The 24,461-nt window shown below is 31.0% G+C and overlaps 1 protein-coding gene across 1 annotated transcript in view; it reads left to right on the forward strand.

Annotated features, from left to right (window-relative positions):
* The first annotated feature begins 376 nt into the window (after positions 1-376).
* Positions 377-24,461, forward strand: part of gogo (thrombospondin-1 like protein golden goal) — a 264,490-nt gene continuing 240,405 nt past the window's right edge. Inside the window, exon 1 of the mRNA XM_088235559.1 lies at positions 377-432. The gene's annotated coding sequence lies outside the window, so the exon portion shown is untranslated. The remainder of the gene's footprint in view (positions 433-24,461) is intronic.

The raw sequence follows: 24,461 nt of genomic DNA on the forward strand, positions 1-24,461 counted from the left end.
TAATTTTAAATCATCATTCCCTTTACGCATCTAATAGTGCATATGGCACTGCATTGGTACACCAATTGCAGCGTATCTTGATCTTTTTTGTTACATGAAGGTAAGATGATCAGTCTTATGCTTCAGGTGCCAGTCCAGGGATTAAGAAATATTTTAGTGTAAAAACACCTTTCAAATAAATATTTCATATCAACCATGTCGGGAATCAAACCCGAGACCTCTTGCATGATAGGAAAACGCGCTGACCATTACGCTACGAGACCAATAAAGTAATTTGAAAGGGTCATTTAATAATGTATAAAAAAATCATTTGACATGAACAATATTCTGAAATTGCTGTATTCTTTAAATATTTAACCGTATTTTTTCTTGTTTCAGAACTCCATCTCGAAAAACTGCAAACTGCATCTCAAAACCTGCATTTTTAAATTGGTGAGTACATTCCTGTATTTTTTATGTATAAGAAATAAAATTGAGAATTGCGCTGTTTCTCATAGGTGACATCTGTTTATTATTTGGTGAAGTTTGTTGTAGGAATATTCTTTTAAGGCTGTGGTCTAGTAATTCGCACGCAAAATGAAGAAATCATACGATTTTTTCATTTTAAAACAAATGTTTTTTTTAATCGCGCAATAATAAAAAAACATAAATTAGATATGAACAACAATTTTTAAAGATATTTTTGTTAAAAAATATACTTAAAAGTTTTATTTTACTAACATATAATTACTTTTAGACCGACAGATTACGCCATTTCAAATTTAAACTAAAATTAGGAATCTGGGTTCTCATATAAAGACTAAGTGTTGAACTAAAATTTGCTGTCATAATTTAAAGATAATAAATTGAACATGAAAGTGACTGAAACCAAATCTCATTTTTTTGTTTTTAAAAAGAAATACAAGCATTTTAAATCACATATAGATTTGTGACATTTTCCTTTATTTCTACGTAAAATTATGCCCATCCTCAAACATTGTTGACATATTTTAGTTGAAACCTTTTTTTATCGAATTGTAATCTCTTTTTTTTTTAAAGAAGATAATTCTGTTTATAATATTTACTTTCTAACAATATCTTATTAGAAAGCGAATATTACAACCATACCAATGCCCTTATCGGTACAGGTAATGTTTTATGGCGTAAGTATAGCCTGTGAGCTCGCCAATACATGACAGATGACATTAACATAACCATAGAAAAAGATAGCAGTTGAGCTCTCAGAAGTAAAGCAACGTGAATGCAGCAATGCTTGAACTACATGTCAATAATATTCTAATAATAAATAATATTATTTGGCCATACGGAACTTTAAAGCACACCTTGGTTTAATTACTAATAGTATTTTATCGGTTAGGTAGGTGTATTTAAAAAAAATGTTGCGTACCTGAAAAAAGCACAAATAATTATGTTTTTGTAAATGATGTCAGTAGCGACACTCAGAGAGTGGCTTTGTGACGTTTTGACATTTTTTATAAGAAATTCATGGCGTAGCCGAAATACTGTTATAAAAACGAGGATGTTTTTGTTGATTGACGTTAGCAGGCGCTACCCAGGGGCGACTTTGTGACGTGAGAAATTATTTAAAAAAAGAGATTTATGGCGTAGCCGAAATATTGTAATTAAAACGAGGATGTTTTTGTTGATTGACGTTAGCAGGCGCTACCCAGGGGCGACTTTGTGACGTGAGAAATTATTTAAAAAAAGAGATTTATGGCGTAGCCGAAATATTGTAATTAAAACGAGGATGTTTTTGTTGATTGACGTTAGCAGGCGCTACCCAGGGGCGACTTCATGACGTGATGAAATTATTAATTTAAATATTTTTTTTCATTTTACATAGCGTAGCCGAGATAAGAAATTGCGTGGTGTTTCGAAATTTAACCGTGTAGGTAGCCGCCTAGTTACAATATTATTTTTGTATTTGTATAACTCCTGTTTTATAATGTTTATGTTTTTATCGCTATAAGAATTAAACTAAAGATAGATTTTACTTTTAATCGCTATCCGTTTTTTAAATTATGTTTGTAACACTCAGTAATATTTATTTTTCAAGTATTCAATGTTATTTTTGCATTTTAATTAATATTGTTAATATAAAGCGTATTTTTATTTATTCGAATTTACTAGACTGTTTTTATTATAAAAAATTAAAATGCATATTTTTCTATGTATTTTTCTGTTGTAAACAATCTTTTAAAATAATACACATCAAATTTCCATTGTCTGTTGATTTTATTTGCAATCTTCTTTTTTTTCGATGGTTAAAACTCTAGGAAATTCAAAGACAATAAAAATTTTACTGTCATATATTGGCGAGCTCACACGCTATACATAGCCCGTTTTATTTATTTATTTATTATTGCGCGATTAAAAAAAACATTCGTTTTAAAATGGCAAAATCGTATGATTTCCTTATTTTGCGTGCGTTTTATCAGACTGCAGCCTTAATGTCAATTGTAGACTAAATCTTCCGAATTGTCTATATTGACATTTGAGTACATTTTCTGTGTCCAGGCGTATGAAGAAGTCCAAGTTCTGTGTTTAAAATAAAACTGGAATCCTGGACGAGTGTTTTTGACTCGATGGTTGCTTTCAGGTAAAAATCTTAAATAAGAAAATCGAGTGGAGATAAACCTTTCTTGTTGTGTAATGGTTGCGGCATTATTCATCTCACCCGTTATTTTTCTTATTTAACTAAAAAAAACATTTGTTTCGCCATTGCAGAAAACGTTAAGAATACTTTTACATCGAAGTAACAGCTTGTAATACTACAAACAATAATTGGTATTTTGTTTCAAGCAAAAACAATCTTACTTTTTCTTCCGTCGTAAAGCGTGTTTTATAATAAATGTTTCAATCCCCAATTGATTGGTTATTCTTAAGGGTTGCCCGAGGGATCGCGAGGGGGTGAGATATTAAAAACATTTACTATAGTCCGAGAGATGAGCCTTTTACGATGGCATATAAAAGGTTTATGGCTCTTGCTTGAAGGCTTTGCACCTGCTTACTGAGATGCCATCCAGAGGTTCAAAAAAGCCTTTAAAGTTTATATGCGTTTCTTATTTTCCAGTCGCGTGAGAAAAAAACTGACATAAAAACCAAACATGAGTTAAATAAACAATATTTGGAAACACAGGATTTTTTTGTCTCGTTTAGTCAGGAGATAGAGAGGTACAAAAAAAATACCGACTTTTCTATTTCTACTAGTTTCGAGACGTGTCTTTTCGTCAGAACTACAGATGGGCGTTTCGGTTATTTAAAAGGAGTAAATTTTAGGAGTAAATTAATAAAAGGAGGAAAATTTAGCTGTTAAGAGAAAAAAATGATTTTTTTTACCACATCTACTCATGACACTAACATGCAAATCACCGGAGCTTAGCTTCTAGTAGCATGCGTCCTATCAGCACGTCCGTTTTATATTTTTGTGTAATTATAATGGTTTGTCAGCCTCGTGGTGTAATAGCCAGCGCGTTTGTCTACCATTCAAGAGGACTCGGGTTCGATTCCCGACATGGTTGATATGAAATATTTTTTTAAAAGGGTATTTTCACACTAGCATATTTTTCATAGTCCCTGGACTGGTACCGAAGAGTAAGACTGATCATCTGACCTTCATATAACAAAAATGATCAAGATACGCTTCGATTGGTATTCCAATGCAGTGCCCTATGCACCATGAGGTGCAGATGATGATGATAATGATAAAGGTGTACAGTTTGTTTATTACATTTGCATGTTAGTGTAATTAGTGTCTGAACGAAGAGACGGGTACGTCTCAAAACCGTTTTTTAAAAAACTTTAAAAAATACTGACAGTAAGTGTCATTGCTATGGTAACGAGTCACACAAAAATAAGAACTAAAGAAATTTGTCTTCTTTTTCTCACTCGAGTATTTTCATATTAATAATGTAATCTCCTTTGATTGAACATAAACAGAAGGCGGTGTCGACAATGCTCACTTTCGTATACTTGACATTCCGTTTTGAAGTATTGTAATCGAATTAAATAAAATATGTGACGTAATAACAAAAACAATATCTTTTATGCAAAAGATTTGCTTTCGAAATAACTTTTACTTTAGGGGCACATTTATAAATTTGGAAATCAACAGACACAAATTATGTTAAAACTTAATATTTATTTATTTATTTAATTTTACAATACGCCCAAGGGGCATTTACATATATAGTGAGTATAGAAGATTATATGTCTCGGCAGTACATGTAATAAAATCTCCTTGCTTTAATGTTTAAAAGTGTCTGGTCTCTCCCATAAAATCAAAGAGTATTGATACATGATACTTATTTCTTAAACTCTAAAAATTGCAGTTGGATTTAAGTTTATCACATTTGAAGCTGTAAAACGCGACGATTTTACCATTTTCAGATTAGTTTGGAGTTTTGCCAACTTTCACGTTAAGGTTTTTACGTATTTTTAAAATAAATAAATAACGTTTTCACAAATATTTATTAAATCGGTCAATAATTTTATTAACATTGTAAATTATAATCGTTTTCCACCTGTCCATAGGTTTTATTCTATTGGTATTCTGAATTATGATGTATGCAACTTGAATGGTCAGCTCAATGCCTTTCAGGCATTGTACACTGATAACAAAGGGAATTAGAATTTAGTGGACTGTATGTAATTTGTTACTCACTTTTAAGGTTCTTCTGATTGTTTCTAATATGGAGCACTTCACTATTGCTGTAGCGTGGAAACCGGTATCGTGAAGATGCTGATGAACTGTATAATTTAGCCTGTTTATACAAAACTAACTTCACTTTGTACGAAATATGCCGACACAGTAAATGATAAAGATTTATCAGAGAGACAACTTTTCACATGTGACTTGCTCACAGGACGGTAGAAGCTCAAGAATTTGAAATTGGAAGGATTTGGGTAGGAACGGAATATTTACAGTCTTGTATGAGTTGCAAGTATAGAAAATGTAAATTCAATACTTTACACAACTGCTATGGAGAAAAGGAAACCAAAATGACATAAACAGACTACAAAGAAAAGTTAAGCAAACATTAGTCCAAAGCTTACCTCTTCCACTCCTTGATTATGCAGATGTATTTTATCCAGATGCTAACTCTGAATTGCTAAATACGTTGGAACGACTGCAGAATGTTTGTACACGTCATATCTTTAATCTTTGCAGATTCGACCACATAACCGAATATCGCACGCATTTACACTGGTTCAGTATCATGAATAAAAGAAACATTCACATTCTATGATTTTTAAACAATATTTTAAATAATCCCACTTTGCCTGTTTATCTGAGAGAGCTCTTCCAACCTCTATCACAACACGGACAGTCTCTTCGTTCTCGTAACGAAAGAACTGTTTTAATACCCTTCGCCGCTCTAATTTTATTTTCTCCTCTTTTACTGTAATAGCTGCTGGATTGTGGAATAATCTATCCACTAATGTTAGAGACGTCCCTTTTTTATTAACATTTAAATCAAGATTAAAATGTCACTATTTAAATATTTCAGTTGTTCCTTTCTCTTTCTTCTTCTCATCTCTTCTGTTCTCTTTATAGTGTAGTGATAATTTTTTAGTTAATTTTCGTTTTTTATTTCGTATAAAATCATAAGATTCAGTATGAGTATGTCCGTGAACTTCTAATTTTCGCAATCCAAACGGTTTAGGTAGGTAGGAAGAAATTGCCTTAAGGCAATATGCCCGCCTTTATATGTATGTATATAAAGTGTTAAAATAAATAAATAAAAACAGCACAATGAAATATGAAACTAAGTATATGACCTCCTTTATGTAACAGCAACTTAAGAACTTTTCACACAAACTAAACAATCAAATAAAACCTTTTTTTTCGACTAGAATCCTTAAAATTTAATCATAATTTTCAAAATTATCAAATTTTCAATGTTCCTCTCCTACTTTCATTTATCCTCCTCTATTCCTCATTAATCTCTTTCTTCTCTTTCCCACTATCTCCTTGTTTTGTCCATATTTATTTTCTTTTATTTTATTTTTTAGTGTATGTTTTTTTAATATACTTTAAACCATCGTCGCTTTATTTTGGTATAATTAAATGAATACATGTTATTGGATGGTAAGCCCTTTTATTTTTATAGTTTCTATGTATAATCAGTTTGTATTCTAAATAAATAAATGAGCTACTGATGTAGTTGTAGAAAAAGAACTAATACTTGAAAAAAAAATGTAGTAAACATGGACACAATACGAGAAATCAGAATAAAATCACATACAATATTCTAAAACGAGGCAAGGATAGTAGAGAGTCGACACTAATAAACCGGGGACTGAAATTATTCAATAAACTATCAGATAAAACTTGAGTTTTGTTTACAAAAGACTCAGACAACCTTAACAAAAGATGTTAAAAATAATAATATTAACAATAGAAAATGAACTTAAAAAAGAATAAAAAAAAGTTAAATTGATGTAATCCGTTAAGTAGGTGCGAAGGTTTTCACGGTCACTGTTATCAATATTATGTATCTTTTTTGGGTGATACCGTGTATGTTGGATTTGATCCGACGTTTCGGCTACCATTGCAGGAGCCATCTTCAGGGAAAACTGTTTTCCCGGAGACGTCGGATCAAATCCAACATACACGGTATCACCCCAAAAAGATACATAATATAGTTAATTATACTTTGATAAAGAAGCTTGTGTTGAAACCGCTTAGTAAAACTTTCAAAAAGTAAAAAAAATAAAAGTGGTTAAAAACAAAGTTAATTTGTATTTCATTATTTGGGTCGATTTGTGGTCCTGTGGTACCGCGATTCACGCATCAAAGGTTTGAGGTCCGTTCCCTTCTCTAACACAAGTTGGTTCAGATTTTCGAATAGTGAGTTATTTATAACTCTTTAAAAATGCCCCCGAAATTGAAATATTTGGGAAAATCTTAGGATGGCACTATTTAAGGAAAATGCTTGATAACTCCAAATCGAAAAAAGAACTTAAAAAAAAAAAACATCGGGGATGAAATTACGTGTGGGGATAGACTTAACGAACACCGCCGTGGACTTTCTAACATTAGTTTTTCTGAATCCGCAAACCATATTTTGAATTCAAACCATTCTTTTTATTCCTATAAAATTAATCTTTTACATTCTGTCATAAAAAATGATATCATAATGAATAATTTAGAAAATATTAAAATACAAAATAAAAACGGAGAAAACTTTGCTTATTTATTTATTATATGTACGGCCTAAGCCAATTACAACAGTTACATGAAGAAACATAAATGCAAGAAACTGATCAAAAAGAACATAAAACTATTTGGCAAAGACAAACAAGGGCAAAACAATAATTGTATACATTATATTTAAAAAAACGAAAGACCTACAACTTTGAGCTAAACCATGCCAATCCAACTTTATCCCACACTGTTTAGTCGCGAAGAGATCTACGAAAAGTCGGAAGATCTATCCCAAAAAATTCCAAGTCGTGTGATGAATTGACTAATCTACACATTCTGGACATTGGGGCATAAAAACCAAAGTTGCTCATGGAAGATTTTATAAATAGCAGATTTTGACTTCTGGTGACACGGTTGGGAACATGAAAAGAAATTGATTGCAACAGAGATGAGACATCACTTAAAGCATTAAGTATTTTGAAAATGCATATAAGGTCCATCTCAGTTCTACGTCTCTCCAATGAAGACAGATTAAGAGATTGCTCTATTTCAAAATAGGAATCATTACCCCTTTGTAATCCAAGCAACCATGCCACTTAAAAAATATTATAAATAAAATAAATAAATAAATATGATTATAAATAAAAATAAATAAAATATAAATATTTGATTCCAAAATTCTTCAACCCTGCTATCAATATTCCCCATAATCAGGAAAACCGCACCCATTCTACCACACATTTCCTTGCCCCTTTCAACCGACCCTATCAGAACCTAAGTACTAATCTGTGTATATATTTTAGTTTAGTTTATATTTATACCTGATGATGGGTAATTAAGAATACCTGAAACGACTTGTATTAATATATAATAAAGTCTTATGTGGTAAAAATTACAAATTACAAGTATTTCATTTTATTTAAATTCAAAATGTTTTTTCACAAAGTAAATGCCGAAACAATAAATAAGACGCATTTTTATTTTAAAAAATTAAAAAAAGAATATTAAAAGGGATCTTATTTATCTCTTAAAAAGTTGTAATTTATTTGAGTATTTACAAACTCTCACGCGCTAAATTTGAGATGAAAAAAGGAAATAAAGCACTCTATGAAATAAGATAGAGAGTTCACCCAAAGGATACCAAATCCATAATTTCAGGACTTTTCCATCCTTGGGCACCTCGCTGGCATATGTATCGCTTCATTACTGAATAAAGCTTGCTGGAGTAATTTTCTGGAAAAGTTCGCCGCACCTGATTGGATTAGAAATGGCCCACCGCCTTTTCATATACACGATGAAATTAGAATTATCTGAAAAGGTGCGATGTACTGAGTAAAGATGGAATAAAAATGATGCTTTGTTTTTCTGTTGATTTCATGAACTGTTTTTATCTACAACGTTTTGAGTATGACTTAATGTTTGTAGACAGGCTAGATTTCCTTCCTAAGGAGTTATCTAAATTCGTTGCAACAGAAAACATTTTTGAGTACGAAATATGGAATCATAAGCCCTGTAAACGCCTAGACTTCCATATTCGCTTCTCAAAAATGTTTTTCCTCTATGTTGCAACATGTTTTAATCTTTATTATTAATATTTAAAGCATTAACATTGTGATAAAGCATTTTCATATATTTGAATCAGTGCACGTTAGTGTTAACTACTAAAAGAATGATTCATATCAGCAAGTTGTGTTTTTTTATGTACAACTACTATGTTGAAGGTGCACAGTAAGATTTGCATTTTAATTTAATTAGCGTCATTTAAGTGGCGTTCTATCCTCTCTGCCACCACTACGGGGAAAGGTGTGATGGTTTATTTAGTTTGTTTTATTTATATATACACAAAATACCAACAAAAAAAAACCTGATAAAACAATCTAGATTTATTAACTGATTATGTTAACAATACTTTGGCTGTCCCAAACATTTGTAGACAAATTCTAAATTTATATCAATGTTATTGATGGAAATAACTGAAAATTTACAGGTTTTCTAAATTAATTGAATAAATCTTATCAATTTTTCACTTCCTACATGTAATATTATTTATTTTTCAACAAAGGTAAAAATATGAAGCTGTCGAGAATTTTTTTTGGAAAGTTACCCCTTTTCAATAATAGAAGTATATAACATATTTTCATTTAATAATATTCAAATCAAAAATATACAGGTTGATTCTGGGTCAGACCGCGAAACTTTTTGGGAACATTCCTCAAGGTAAACTAAAAAAAAACCTAATGTTGAAACTTGTTTTTATAATATTTAAAAATAGTTAATCCTTAATGTCTCGGACTAGCATCCCTTCCACTAACCCCAATCGCTTTCCTAGTCCGCATCCGGTGTGTATCGCTTAGTTGGTCAAATACGTTTCTAATCTCAATTTTTTTAATGCCATATCCCAAAAATTCATAAGGATATCACAATATTCTTCTGAAATTTCGAGACAGATATTCGAAAAATGCCGCAATATGGCGGAAAACTCAATTTAGGCGGAACGGTGAATGCTTAACAGCGATAAAGTGATCATTTAATTGAGCTAAAAATAGATTATTAGTCAAATAAATACATAGACTCACATATTCACAACAGTTTCATCTCTGTTTAAAACATATTTAATAGTATACATTACAAAAAATATTCGTTTTGAATGCAGGGGTAAAATGAGTGAAACTAATACACCGGACTAAAATTATACAATAAACTACCCGATAAAACTAAATTAAAGACTCTGAAAGTCTTTACAAAATATGTTAAAAATATTATCATTAACAATAGAATACGATATTAAAAAAGAAATATTATTTTGTTAAATGAATGTAATCAGTAAGAGTTATAAATTTCAAATAAAAATGTTATTATAAAAGCAAAATAAAAATCTCTGCATTAGCTGATAATAATGTATACGAAGTTACTTGTTTGAATGATATTTTTTACGTAGATTAAATGGCATTAACATTCATTATTTCCACCAGAAAGAAGACGTAATCCGGAAATATTCTATTAAAAGATCCTCGCAGAGCAGGAAAAGATTTCCAATTATAAATAAATCCCAAGAAATTAATTGTAAGTGTCCTGGAAACTTTTAATTGGAGTTGTTAAGGTCTTTGCACACTTGGCGACCGGAAGTCGGCTAATTGAGTGTGGACCACAAACCGGAACTTGAGAATTGGAAAAGAATTTCCGGTTTCTGGTTTAAAACCACCGCAAAAAAAAGAAGTTGGGAAAAAATATTTCCATTTTGAGGAGCTTTATTCTGAATACGGCTCGTGCAACCAATATTTAAATACACATATTTTTTAAGCAACAATATTTTATGTATGTCCAAATATTAAAGATAAGGCTAAATTCCACCCCCTAAAGGAAAAAATATTTTTAAGAAGTTAATATGGAAGTTAAGGTATTTACGGAGATTGTGACCTTGCTTTGACTGCTTTAAGTAGCTGCATGATTGATTCGCAGTGTAACATTCAAATCAAAGTATATCGTGATTTTAATTGAATTTACTTACTTTCACTGTGAGTTTGGCAAATAATATGTAGAGCCTTTGTCGGATATAGTCAATTATCTACATGAACATTAGGGTGGACCGATTTTTTTTTCGAATTTTAAAATAACAGGGTTCCAAAAAGTTTCATTTTGGATTACTCAGAATGCAAAAAATATCCAAAAAAATATTTGATACTACTTTTAACCCTCAACCAGAGCTTGAAATTTTCGAAAAAGCAAATTTTTTGCGCTAAACCGGCCGTCATTTTGTATTTAAGTAAGAAAATCAATCCAATAAAATTTTATTATGTGCATTAAACCTTATTAAATAAGCATCTAAGGGCGTGAGTTGCACTTTGTTTTGTAATAAATGTGTAGCATTGTTTTAATAAGCTTTATTGTTTTCGTCTATATTAGCCAGGCGCTTAACGGAATCAGTTCCGCGAAGTGTAAACTTTTTGCATTTTGGTAGTTTTAAAACGTGTTCGAATTTGTAATGTAATTAAATTATATTTTTGCCAACAAAAAATTTTTTTTATCGATATTGATGACTAACAAAATGTTCAGAAAGTTATAAACTTCAAACCTCGGTTAAAGGCCAAAAGTAGTATGGAATATATTTTTAAATAATTTTTACGTTCAATTTAATCCAAAATGCAACTTTTTAGATCCTCAAAATTTTATAAATTTAATATCGTAAACTTATATTATTATTAAAAATATTTTTTAATTTTCTAAGTTCGATTCTCTTTAGATATAAGTCACCAAAAAATAAATTTCATTATCACGCATTTAGCACCACTTATTAAAAGGTTATTAACTAACTACCCTAATTTAATTAAGTCGCAGTGAAAGTATTGTTTGAATTAATTTAAATCAACATTGAGGGAGATATACACGATTACTCTATCCTAGTCTCCCCCAATGCCCCCGTTATAATTTTATTTAAAAAATCTAATTAACAAATGGAAGAGTTGTGGAAACATAAATGATCAAACATTAGCAGAATGGTTTATATTACACATTGTGTAAAGTGCTTATTTAAACCAGCCAATGACAGACATAAGCTATGTGAATATCTAGATTTCCGTATTTTCTTCTCAAAAATATTCAAATAAACGTAAATATCTGTTTTAATGTTTTATTAATTGAAATTGTATCGTTTGTTCTCCTCGTAATTTAGTGGTAAACGCGTCTTACTAACATGCGAGAGGTCACGAGTTTAATTTCCAAAATAGTATTTTTAACTCTCATGCTCAGGTGCCAATATAGGGACAGTGTTTATAAACCACCTTAAAAATAAATATTTATCTTAGACACTACCAGGAATTGAACCCGGAGCCATAGGCATGGTAGGTGAATGCGCCAATCATTATACTATGAGGCGGACTTATCCCCATTAGATTGATTTTTTTAGGATTTCTACCTAAAAAAACCAATATTTACGACTTTTTGGAAATGGTCCCAATATTTGAATAAATAGTATGAACTCAAGTATTTATCTTTTCTTCAAAAAAAAATATCGTCCGTAAATATTTAATATATTGTGAAGAACGGAAAGAATAACACAAAACATTTTCTTAATAAATGCAGGGTGAAAAATTATTACCAATTGTTTAAATTAACTATTTATGTAGTCAAAAACACTCATTTAGGATTCTGGATCTAATATATTGAAACTGTATTTTACCTGCGCCCGGACATGGACTAAAAATTATAACATTAAAACTTTATTATTTTCAAATGAATATCCAATATTTCAAGCCCTCTTTTGAAATTCAAACTCTAAAAGTTAAGGTAACTTTTATAAGATATTCATTAGAAGTTTTTCCACTTGGAGTCGAAACCGGGACGTTCCTCTTCTACCCTTAACCTTAAACCACCCCCAACGGTAAAATATATTTACCAAAACATACCTTTCCTACGTACTTCGGTTAGTGGTCATATTTTAACTGTAGGTGTTCGCTTTATCTCGGGCGTTTGAGTTATTGTTATTGCAAAATGGCACGGAGCAGTGTAATATTGCGAAATATTTTATTTATTTATTAATTGCCAAAAAACGATTATTGATAAAAAAAACTAACAAATATGTACTCAAATAATAAAACATGTCAAATATTACAACAGAGATAAAGACTATTTTAGAGAAGGAAACGTAGAGGTCTAGGCATCCACTGGGCTTATGTCATGTCATTGGCTGGTTTAAGTGGCCACTTTACATACTGTGTAACATTCACCATTTTTCCTATATTTGACCATCTATATTCCTTAGATTCTTCCACCTGTTGACGTTTGTGAAGTTAAAGAGCTGAAACCTCCTTGTCCATTCAGTCCTTGTCTATAAAATGTTGACAAACTCAAAACATTGTTAATAAAATATGTGTTTCTTGTTGGTATACTTGTCCGTTTTACTAAAGTTTCGGACAGCATTTTACCGACTATAACATATATCGGCGACAGTATCATAATTATATTGTATTTTTAAAATTTATGTTCTTAATTCACTCATCTTTTTATTTTTATACGACTTCATAACACTGTTTCTATATTTTATTTCTTTATATTGTATTTAAAAAAATATATGTTGTTTTTATCTTCTTTTTTTTTATACCAACTTTACTTCTAAACACTGTTCTATCTTTTGTTGCTTTATATTGTGATTTTTAAATTTTATATTGTTTATATACTCATATTTTATAAAATTTAAATGTATGTAAAAGCCTTGTGGGCGTGAAAAATAGTTTATTTTATATTATATTATAACAAAAAACCAACAGTATCATAATTAATCAAATTTGTTTTTATTGGACCAAAACATCATTTCAAGTAAAATATTTAAGGCGTTTACATTTAAGACAAAGACATATCTAAGACAAAATATCCGGCCACGAACTTTTAAGTAATTGCTGGATATTATGAAGGCATAATATTTCCCAACAGTAAAAATATTTGCCTCTTAAACATAGTTTCTTCTTCTTGCGGTGCCTGCTATCAGGTCTTTTCGACGTTGGTGATCACAACAGCGAAAAAATCTCGGTCCTGTGCTACTCCGCAGCCAGATCAAAGGCTTATTGGATTTACTCGCCAAAGTGATTCCTGGGAAAAAATTACCAAAGTAGTTTCCCGTTGCCTTCTCTGGTAGATATTTCTGTCGGGGTTACTTTCTCTTAGCTGGTTGGTTCTGGTTTGAAAGCGCCAGAAACTCGCCTTTCATCAAACATCTCTCATTATCTGCTGTGATCACACCGTTATGAGTGTGATCCCATTGCCCGGGGTTCACGATGTGGACGCTAACAAGTTGGACTAGTCAATATTTTTGCTGGTGAAATGAAACTGGGCGATCGCAGAACTTTATAGAATCACACCCTCTAGACCAGTGGTTTGCAAACTCAATAAGGATGTGAGCTACTTTCAGAAATTGAACTTGTCTGGTAAGCTACCTATACGAATTCCCTCCTTTACAGTTTTTTATCATCGGCCCTTATCGTATCATACATAATATTTTTATATTAGTTTACACAAATGAAACATAAAATGCCGACTTTAAATATAAATTTACAATCAAAATAATAATTGAAAATAGGTGTGATTAAAAATGAACATAAAAATAAAGAGTAAAAATAATTAGTCAAAAGAATGGCATTCACTTTCCTCCATAATTTTTTGAATTATCGGTGAGTACCTTGTCACTCCCATCCGAATGCAATTATCAAGATGTAAATCTGTGAGTCTGTTTCTATATTTACTCTTAACAACCTTCATAGTGGAAACGTAGACAGCAACCTTTTAAGCATTCGTTGAAGTTTAGCACATTTTTTATTTATTTTCGTAGTTCTATAATAAAATTTACTAGGCAAATTTAATATCCTATGCGAGCCACCGAAAATACCCAGGCGAGCTACCGGTAGCTCACGAGCTACTGTGTGGCGATCACTGCTCTAGACGGTTCAAACTCCAATAATTTAACTGCTGTAAATGACGTCAAACTACGAAGTGACCACGTTCAGTTGCTCTTTAAATCAGCATAACTAGAGGCAGGTTTGTTCTGGAAACCGAAAGATAAAACTATCTGCGCTGACGCTGTCGAAAAATTGTTTTCCTCAAAATAGCCGAGTTTTCGATTTAAATGTGTCAGTGTAATTCATCCTTTCTAAGTAGTGAACAGTTGATCCTCAGCATGCCTAAGAAGAATGCAGTGGGATAGTGCCAAGGATAACTATTATACTTTGGCATATAAAAATACCTAGGAGTTTTTTTCTGAACCCTTTTTCAAATACTCGTATATTTAAAAAAATGAAAATTAAATTGTGGTAGAGATCCCGAATCGTAAAACACTACGTGACTACAACCCGACTCAAGAGATGCAAAAAAAATCATTAAGTAGCGATTTACGATTTAAGAAAGTAACCAAAAAAAAATTCTGATTTAGGATTTGACGAATTTTGTAAGAAAAACAAGTGAATGATTTTCTGTTAATCTTGACGCGGGTTATAAAACTGTCTCTAAAACGTGAACTAAACTGATCGAAACGTTTTGGCCGCAGTTTGTTCCACAGAACATACCAGTAACTGACAGCGGAGTAACGAAGATGGATAACAGTTACTTTAGTATGTTTAACTTAACTTTCTCAGCGGTTAACTTGACGTTTGTTTAGAGTTTCCCGCCTCTCCTCGCTAATTATGTCGTCTTATTAATAGAGACGAGACTTTCTTCGGAGCTGCCTGCGGTTGCTATTTAAATTTTATGGAAACGAACAATTTTTATAAATCACCGTTTCTTGATTTTATTTGTGGTTTAAAACTCAATCAAAATTGTCGAACGAAACCTTACAAGCGAGAAAGCTAAACGCTATTAATGAAAACCAAATAAATGTTTTGAAATACAAATTGAATTTGTTTATACATATTATAATATTACATAAATTTTTTGTACACTTTGTCGAACCAACAAAGGTATATACCCCGTTCCAATCTAGGCAATGACATTTTAATACATAATATTATTTGCAAATTAAAAGAAACAACCGACAAATAAAATATAAACTTACGAGTATACACATACTGATACATATATATACACACTTGTACACATACACACAAACATTCACATTTACACATACATATACCCATGAGTATACACATACATACATAAAATTTAATTAATGTGCGAAACTTTATGATTGCCTATTGTATTTTTTTATTTTTTTTTTATTTCAGAAAATTATTAACAAATTACAAAAGGGATGGAGAATACCTCAAAAAAAGAAATATTGAAGTCTAGGCATTTACGGGGCTTATGACCTGTCAATGGCTGGTTTGAGTGGCCACTTTACAGACTGTTTAACATTCACTATTATGCCAATGTTTGAACATCCATATTTCTTCAATTTGTTGATTTTAGTGAAGTTAAAGAGCTGAAACATTTATTGTTGTGAAGAGATTTATTTGACTGAATTATTTCACATACTAGGCAACGCCTGAAAGCAATTTTCCGAATTTTTAAACTTCTTCTTGGACCCCTTGGTTTTATTACAATATTTTAGTTTGTCCAAATATTTGTAGATCAAAGTTTCCATATTCCCTTCTTTAAGGTATTCTCCATCCACGTTGTAATTTGTAATTCTTAACGACTTCCAAGGGGGTGAAAACCAGTCCTTTGTCTACAGACATTTGGACAAACTCAAATATTGTCAGTATTTTATTTTCAATATCCAGTAAGAGTCTCCAATCCACGACATGTATCAACCACTCTGACTCCCTACGACTAATGCCATGAAAGAGTGAAGTCAACACTTTCTTTAACTTGACAACACTCCCGCTTTTCCATAATTTTTGGCAATAAAATATGCACTTTCTTGCCAATATAATAGTGTTGCCTCGATACCAGAACAGTGTTGACCCCTGCACTTAGTATCAGATCCCTAATGAAGTATCTATTATGGTTGTGGTTGACGGTTGGGTATTTGTCTCTGTTTATGTGTGTAACCACTACCGTTCTAAATAATATTAAGTACTCTAGATTTTTTGAACAGCAAGTCACTTTAATAACGAAACAGTTTTTTTTAAATGACTCTGATTGAAGATTTGAATGGAAAGAATATTCATCTTCTTTTTACTTCCTTATTTAAATTTAATGGGGAATTATCCTTGCTGGGTAACGGCTCAAACACTTGCCTCAGACACGTGGAAGTGAGATTCGGTTTCCGGTGTGATTTTTTTAAGATTGGGTGTGTCCTAATTTATTAATTAAATAATGATAGCTGAATAATTACATGTATATATGTTATCAATTTTTATAATTTATTAATTATTTATTTTGTTCCAAAAAAAAAGTTTCTTGAAAATATTTTTTAATAAAAATAAATACTTACGGTCTTATGATTTACCCAAATAAATTTAATTTTGCTTCCATTTTTTTAAAACTGTAAATGACCCTAGAACATGAGAAACAAGAAATGATATATATAATTGCCTAGCTTGGATCGGGATATGTACCCTTATTAGCTGGGCAAAGTGAACATGGAATTATATTTTGAAAAAGAGCATAAATGAATAAATAAATATTAGCAATTTGAAAAAAGTAAAAACAGGATTTCCCGTCATGAAAAATCCGTTACGCTCTTTCGCGTTCTCGAGTTTCCGCGAAGCTTCCAACAATGAACAACTCATCAGTATTAGTAGAGAAAAGTTTGAGCTCATCTTGACAAAAGCTCTGTCTAACAAAGGCCTAAAGATCCGAAGTCAAGCCCAATTTCGGGGCTTAAATTTTTCAACGGTTGAATGAGCGGGATTAATACAGAAAACCTTTTGTTTTTAAAAGCTCTCTCGCACTAAAACCGTAACAATTGTACGCTCAAAAGCTATCTAATTTTTAGCATACGGATGATGCTTTTTAAAGCAAATCGTTCGAGATCTTTATTTTCCTTCAACAATTATAAAGCCTTGTAAAGATTTTAAATTTTACCCACGTTTTGTAGAAAATTACAAGTGAAAATACGGAAAAAATCCTTTATGCTAATTTTAAGACATTCAATCAAAACCGGTTTTAATAATGAAGTAGATTTTTAAAGGTACTTTTTATTCCATGCTTGTCTCAATTTTTTGCTTTCCTTTTTTAGTGGAAATTAGTACAGTGTGCTGCCATCTACGGTATGCTCTGAATTTAATTAGAATATTTTTTTAGTGTTGTAAAGCGTGAAATTGATGTCATTTCAGATAAATAAATGTATTTGTTTATTTAAAATTTTAATGCGTTCTGGTATGCAAAAAATAATCGTATGCAAAAAATAAACGTTAGTTCAATAAATAATAATTTTAATTATATTGATGGTTTTTGATTTAATGATTAATGACAGAGTTAATGATTTAGTTAAAATTATACATAAAATTAAGGAAAAAAGTTGAATAAAATGGAAACATACGAAAATTTGAATTTAAAAACTCCCCTTTACTTAAACCTTTAATTTAATTTGATATTGTTTTATTAATAATATTTAATACTTTGTGGTCAAACATTTTACTAAATGGTTTTAAATATTTGTATATAACCACTCACCGACTTTTTATGTCTACCGATTTTGGAACACACCCGTCTCTTCGTCAGGACACCAATTAAACCAACATGCAAAACCCACTATACACCTTCACCATAGTCGTTGCACAAAAATACAAAACCAACACGACATGCATTTTAATAAGCGCATGCACTGATTAGGACAAACATGCACTGATTAAATGATGAAAATATTCTGTTGTTTGAGAATTAATAAAAAAAGTAGAGAGGATGGAGGGAGGGTTTAAGCTTAATAGGTTTAATAGGGTGACCATTACAGTGGAACATCGTATAAAGGACTATATTGGATCACTAGACTAGGTATATAATCAGTGCATGTGCTTATTAAAATGCATGTCGTGTTGGTTTTATATTTTTGTGAAACAACTATGGTGAAGGTGTATAGTGAGTTTTGCATGTTGGTTTAATTGGTGTCCTAAAGAAGAGACGGGTATGTCTCGAAACCGGTAGACATAGAAAAGTCGGTAAGTGGTTATATACAAATATTTAATAACATTTAGTTATATTGTTGTATTTGATTTTAATATCACTATTGTTTTTTATCTCTAGATATTAAAAAATTAGTTATTTCGAGCCTCAAATACCATAATTGTTCTTTCTATTTATTTACAAGAAAAACAATACAATAAACCAATTATTATAAAAATAGTTATTTTTTCACATCAGAAACTAAAATGTAATATTTATGTATTTTCCCTAAAATATTTTATCATGTTTCTAAATTACGTGCAAACTTCCCTATCATAGAATCAAAGTATTGTACTAAGTTAATCTGCTCAAAAGTGTATTTCCTATTCTGGTCCTTTATTGTGTTCTTCCGTATGTTCTTTTCTTACCTTTTGAAAATAAAATAATAAAAAAAATACTGAGACTTAATCCCGATTTCGGTCAAAAGCTTTCCTAAAAATGAACTTTTTTGCAAACCAGTTGTAAATTTAATATATTTATGTTGTCTGTCCCTTAAGAATAAACTTTTGTGATCTTTTAATATCCATACCTTGTACCGAATAAATATAATAAAAGTTCAAAATGTTGTAAAAAATTTACCAGTCCTGAAGACGCCTTTTTAAAATTTATTTTATATTTTTTACATAAAAAATTTATTACAAAAATACACTTTAGAAAAATACATCTTAAAATTAAGCTAAACAGAAATTTTAAAAAATGCCCACAAAGACTTCAGCGTCTGAGCGTAGGCCATTCCTTTTTTAATCATTTAAAAGTTTATATCATATAAATATGGTATGACATAAAAAGAAAATAAGAAAAAAGAAAAATAAAAGAAAAACCAAATTAACATATGCTGATATTACGAAGACATGATTTATTTGCAGTATCCATTGTTTTTTTAAAGAATGTGTCTATCTGTTTTTTCCATGCTAATCCAATACCTCAAACTGACTTTGCCTTCTTATTCGAAAGCGCTCGTTGGTCAAATTAAATATTAATAAAACTAAACCAAGAAGTTTATGGGTAATTTTATCTATATCATTAATAATTTAAAGTTATAATTGTATTTACTTACTTTGAAATAATTTCGTTTTTCTTCGGCTATCTCCGAGTGTAAGAATGATTTTATTTGAAATTTGGTTAAGCGTATGAAATTTTCATAATCATGAAAAATATCAAAAAGCCCTTTTCAAGCCTGAAATATTCATCTTGCTTAAATTTTATGTTAGCAAGTCAAACACCAATTTAATTTTTCGTCAGCGTATTTTCATCAAAAAATTCTCAGGTGATTTTCTCCTTCCCGGCTCCACCCCCGAGAGTGATTTTATTTACTGGTAGAATCGTGAAGCAATGCAACTGGGAACAAACTAGGGCACAGGGATGTAGCTTGTCCCATGAGACCTAATCATAATATTTAAAGTTAGTGCGCTTATTTTGAGCAATGTAATTCCTCGTTAGAAATTGAATAACTCAATTTTAAGTTATAAGAAAACAAGTTTTAGAAGGCACTCAAGAATAATAACAGTAAAATTTGACTAAACGAATTGCCAAATGCGTAATTTATACAATAAACATAAATCAGAATATGTTTTATTTGCGTGTTGGTGGAATAAATATTTCAGAGTAGGTACTGGACAGTCTTAATTACAAAAAAACACAAGTACTGCAAACTTATTGACAAAAAACATTTTCTGCAATATCTAACAAATTAATGATTAGTCAGTGAATAATTCAGTGTCCTTTAAACCCAAGTAACATTTTTTCTTATTTAATAAAACTTCAAGTGTTGAAAATATATATCCGTTGGGCTTATTTCTGAAAGCAAAATCTTTCAGTTAACCGAAAAAGACTAAAGGTTAAAATTTATCCAACAATGTTTTGAGCATGACCAAATGGTCACAGACTGGCTGGATTTCCTCCCTAGGAAGTTATTCATATTTAAATTTGTTGCAACAGAGATGGAAAACACTTTTGAGAACGGAATAAGAAAGTCTAGGCATTTACAGGGCTTATAACCTGTCATTGGCTGGTTTAAGTGGCCTCTTCACACACTGTGTAACATTCACCATTTAGCCTATGTTTAAACATCCACATTTTCTCAACTCTTCCATCTGTTGACTTTTGTGAAGAAAAAGAACTGAAACTCTTATCATGTGGGTGAGATTCATCCAAGTGAACCAATCTACCTACTAGGCAACGCTTGAAAACAATTTTCCAATTTTATACTTGTTCTTTTACCAGGTAGTTAATTCAACCATGTTTTGAGTGTTTCCAAATGCTTGCAGACTGGCTGGATGCTTGTAAATATCTAGACTTCTTTGTTTCCTTCTCAAAAGTGTTTTCTCTCTGTGTTGCAACAAATTTAAAGTCGAAATTTGTATTTAAAAAATGTATCGTGAATAGGGTTGCGATATTTCGCTAGGGACTCGCCTGGAATGGGGATATGTAGTAACAAAATAGGTTATTTTATAATGGTTTTCCAGAAATATAAAAAAAATGTTTTTCTTACAATTTATGTGGTGTTTCTTGCGAAAGCTACGAGTAGCTAAGTACCGCTGGCCATATTTTTTCTATGACTTGACGTGATACTGCAATATTGGTTCTACAGTCCCTAGCAGCGGACGACATTTTTTACCGTTATTTTTTACTGGACCAACATCAATGATATTACTTTTTCTACAATGGTTTTGTGAGCAGGAATAGAAATAAAAAAAAAACGCTTTTCTTTCACAGAACCTATCGACTTCCGCTCTATCGAGGCAAGTTTAGCTTCGATGAAGTTTTATAGATACATCAATTGCTGAAACGACCATTTGCCACATTATTTTCACGTTTATTATCAGTACGGCCGTAGAATTTTTTTGTTGATTAACAGCGTTTCACTAAGTAAGTTTAAATTGGGACATTATAGATTTTATCGGTACGTCAGAACAAAGGCAATAACTATGACGTTCCTAATATATAGGGACGGATGGCAACCCTAATCGTGAGCATAAAACGAATACTGTTTAAGTCAGAATTCCTGTATGTTAGAAAATCAAGATTGAAGTTTGTACAAAGTGTCACACACTTTTTTTTTTCACTACAACAGGCAAGGAGGCCCAATACAGTGGTGAATTACATCACAGAATACCCAGGCTTGAGAAAAATCACATTAGGTTTTTGTGTTCTTACTGGGAATCGAACCCGGAACCTTCCGTGAGTGAGTCAAGCGTCTTGACCACTACACCACACATATAGTTTTGCTATTTGGCACACATTTGATTTTTAGATTTTTTTGCTTTACATAATACAAATCACTATCAATGTATTTTGTCGTTATGGAAGTATTTTGATTTTGTCCATATTTCTTGTATCAGATGTCCATAAACTGACTCGACAAATATAGACTTATTAATTTTGTAAAAAAAAAGGAACTTTAATAAAATTCCTTTTTTTCAGTAAAATATACCATCATTATCATCATCATTCCCTTCTCGCACCCAATGGTGCATTGGTACACAAATCGCAGCAAATCTAAATCATTTTTGTAACACGAAGGTAAGATGATCAGTCTTACGTTTCTGGTACCAGTCTAGGGACTATGAAATACGCGAGTGTGAAAACACCCTTTAAATAAATATTTCATAACAACCATGTCAGGAATCAAACCCAAGACCTTGCATTGAAGGCAAACGCGCTAACCATTACAATAACATATACCAACCAGCACAAAAGCTTGGTTAAAATCTTAAAATTGCAAAATTCGACTTAGCTACTTTTTTATGTATGCTCACAATATATATATATACGTATACATATATACAAATAAATATTACATATTTATTTGTTTACTTTTGAATTATAGGTGTTTTTTATAGGCAGATGGCGCTTATACAAAATAAACTTATTAATAAAAATAATTTTGTTTTTTCTCAAAACGCATTACTCGTATGTGATGTGGAATATAGGATCAGGGCCCCGATTACAATGGTAAGTTAACAGAGTTATCTTTGGCTGTTTAAACAGAAAAACCGATAATTGTGTACGAAAATGAGTATATTTGCATGAGCATTTAAAGGATCTTCGTCGGTTACCTATAATTAAACATTTTTAGAAGAAAAAAAAATATTCATATTCTGCTTTTTATACAGAAACTTTTATTTTACTTTATAGATAAAATTGATAATAAATTTTAACTTCCCATTGTACTCGGGGCCCAGGTTATTAGTTTAGAATGATAAGGTATTTAGAGTTATAAAAAAGTGAATGTTAAGCAGTCCGGCTCTACGATTTGTTCGGCTTTGAGCGAGTTTATTCTAGTTGTGGTTTTATCAAATTAGTATATTACCTTTATTTCTAATTTTCTCTTACTGCTTACTGAATTTAATAATTATTCCAATTAATTATGTGAAAAGGATCTACAAATACATTATGGCGTACCGACTGAAACACGCACGATTATATCATCATCCTACCTAGAACATAATTTGGTGAAGAATGTAGTATAATGTGTCAGAAGATAGAATCCCATTTATCCCCATGGCCGTGGTTAGAGCACGGTAGTGGAATAAATTATATTTGCGAATAACAAATATACATAATTAAATTATCGAATACGATGTAGACGTATGATGTTACTTTGCAGAATGGATGAATCCAAATTTTGTACCATTTATCCCTTGGTACAGTATTGATGCGATTAATTAATGAAAATAATTTGCCAGATTTGGGGAAATTGCTTCAAACCGAATATTCAACAAATAAAATCCGTACGAGTTGGGATGCTTTAATTAGTGGTTGGTTAAAAAACAAAAGAAAAAGGTCATGATAACATACTATTTTTCATATTTTACCAGTATAAAGACTGTTTTAATATTACGTTACACTAGTAAAAAAAAAACGATTACGAAATAAGAAGCCAAACCCAAAACTAGTTAGATATTTAAAATTGATAATGCCTTCATTTAAAAAGAGGCAGTAGAGTCTAAGATCTTACATTACACTTTAAATTTACGCTAAATATATTTAGTTTTCTCTTCATATACAAGAGTGTATTATGTATCTTATTTTTACATTTGTTTTCCATTTAAATTTTCTTCTCTAATTGTATGTCGGCCTCGTGGTGTAATCGCCGGCGCGTTTCCTACCATGCATGAGGTCTCGGGTTCGATTCTTCTTTCCTTCCCATCCCCTTTCCTCTCTTCATAGTAAAGTGTTTATTTTTAAATTAATTTTTATTTTATTAATCTTTGTTTTTAATATTTGTATAAAATTGTAAGATTCAATATGTCCATGTATATGTAATTTTCTCAAACTGAACGGTTTGGGTAGGTAGGAATAAATTGCCTTAAGGCAATATGCCCGCCCTTGTATGTATATATATTATATATGTATATAAAGTGTTCAATAAAGAAATAAAATTCCCGACATGGTTTATACGAAATATTTATTGAAAATGGTGTTTTCACACCAGAATATTTCATAGTCCCTAGACTGGTACCTGAAGCGTAAGACTTATTAAATTATCTTCATATAACAAAAAATCAGGTACGCTGCGAGTGGTATACCGATGCAGTGCCATATGCACCATTATGTGCGGAAAGGGAATGATGATGAATTGCATTTGGTTTACATAATGTATTTTTTTTTTCAATGAAATTTGTTTTATTTCAATTTTATCATCACGTGTACCAATGTAGTAGATATTTTTAATTTATGTGTATTATTAAATAAATAGTACGTTAATACCAAATAAAATTATGTATTTATGTCCGATTATCTGTGTGCACGTATTACCTATATTAATGATAATTTGTTGATT

The sequence above is a fragment of the Micrasema longulum genome, unplaced genomic scaffold (assembly GCF_059751315.1).
Source record: "Micrasema longulum isolate JH-2025_06_02 unplaced genomic scaffold, ASM5975131v1 h1tg001400l, whole genome shotgun sequence".
In the NCBI taxonomy this organism is placed as follows: Eukaryota; Metazoa; Arthropoda; class Insecta; order Trichoptera; family Brachycentridae; genus Micrasema; species Micrasema longulum.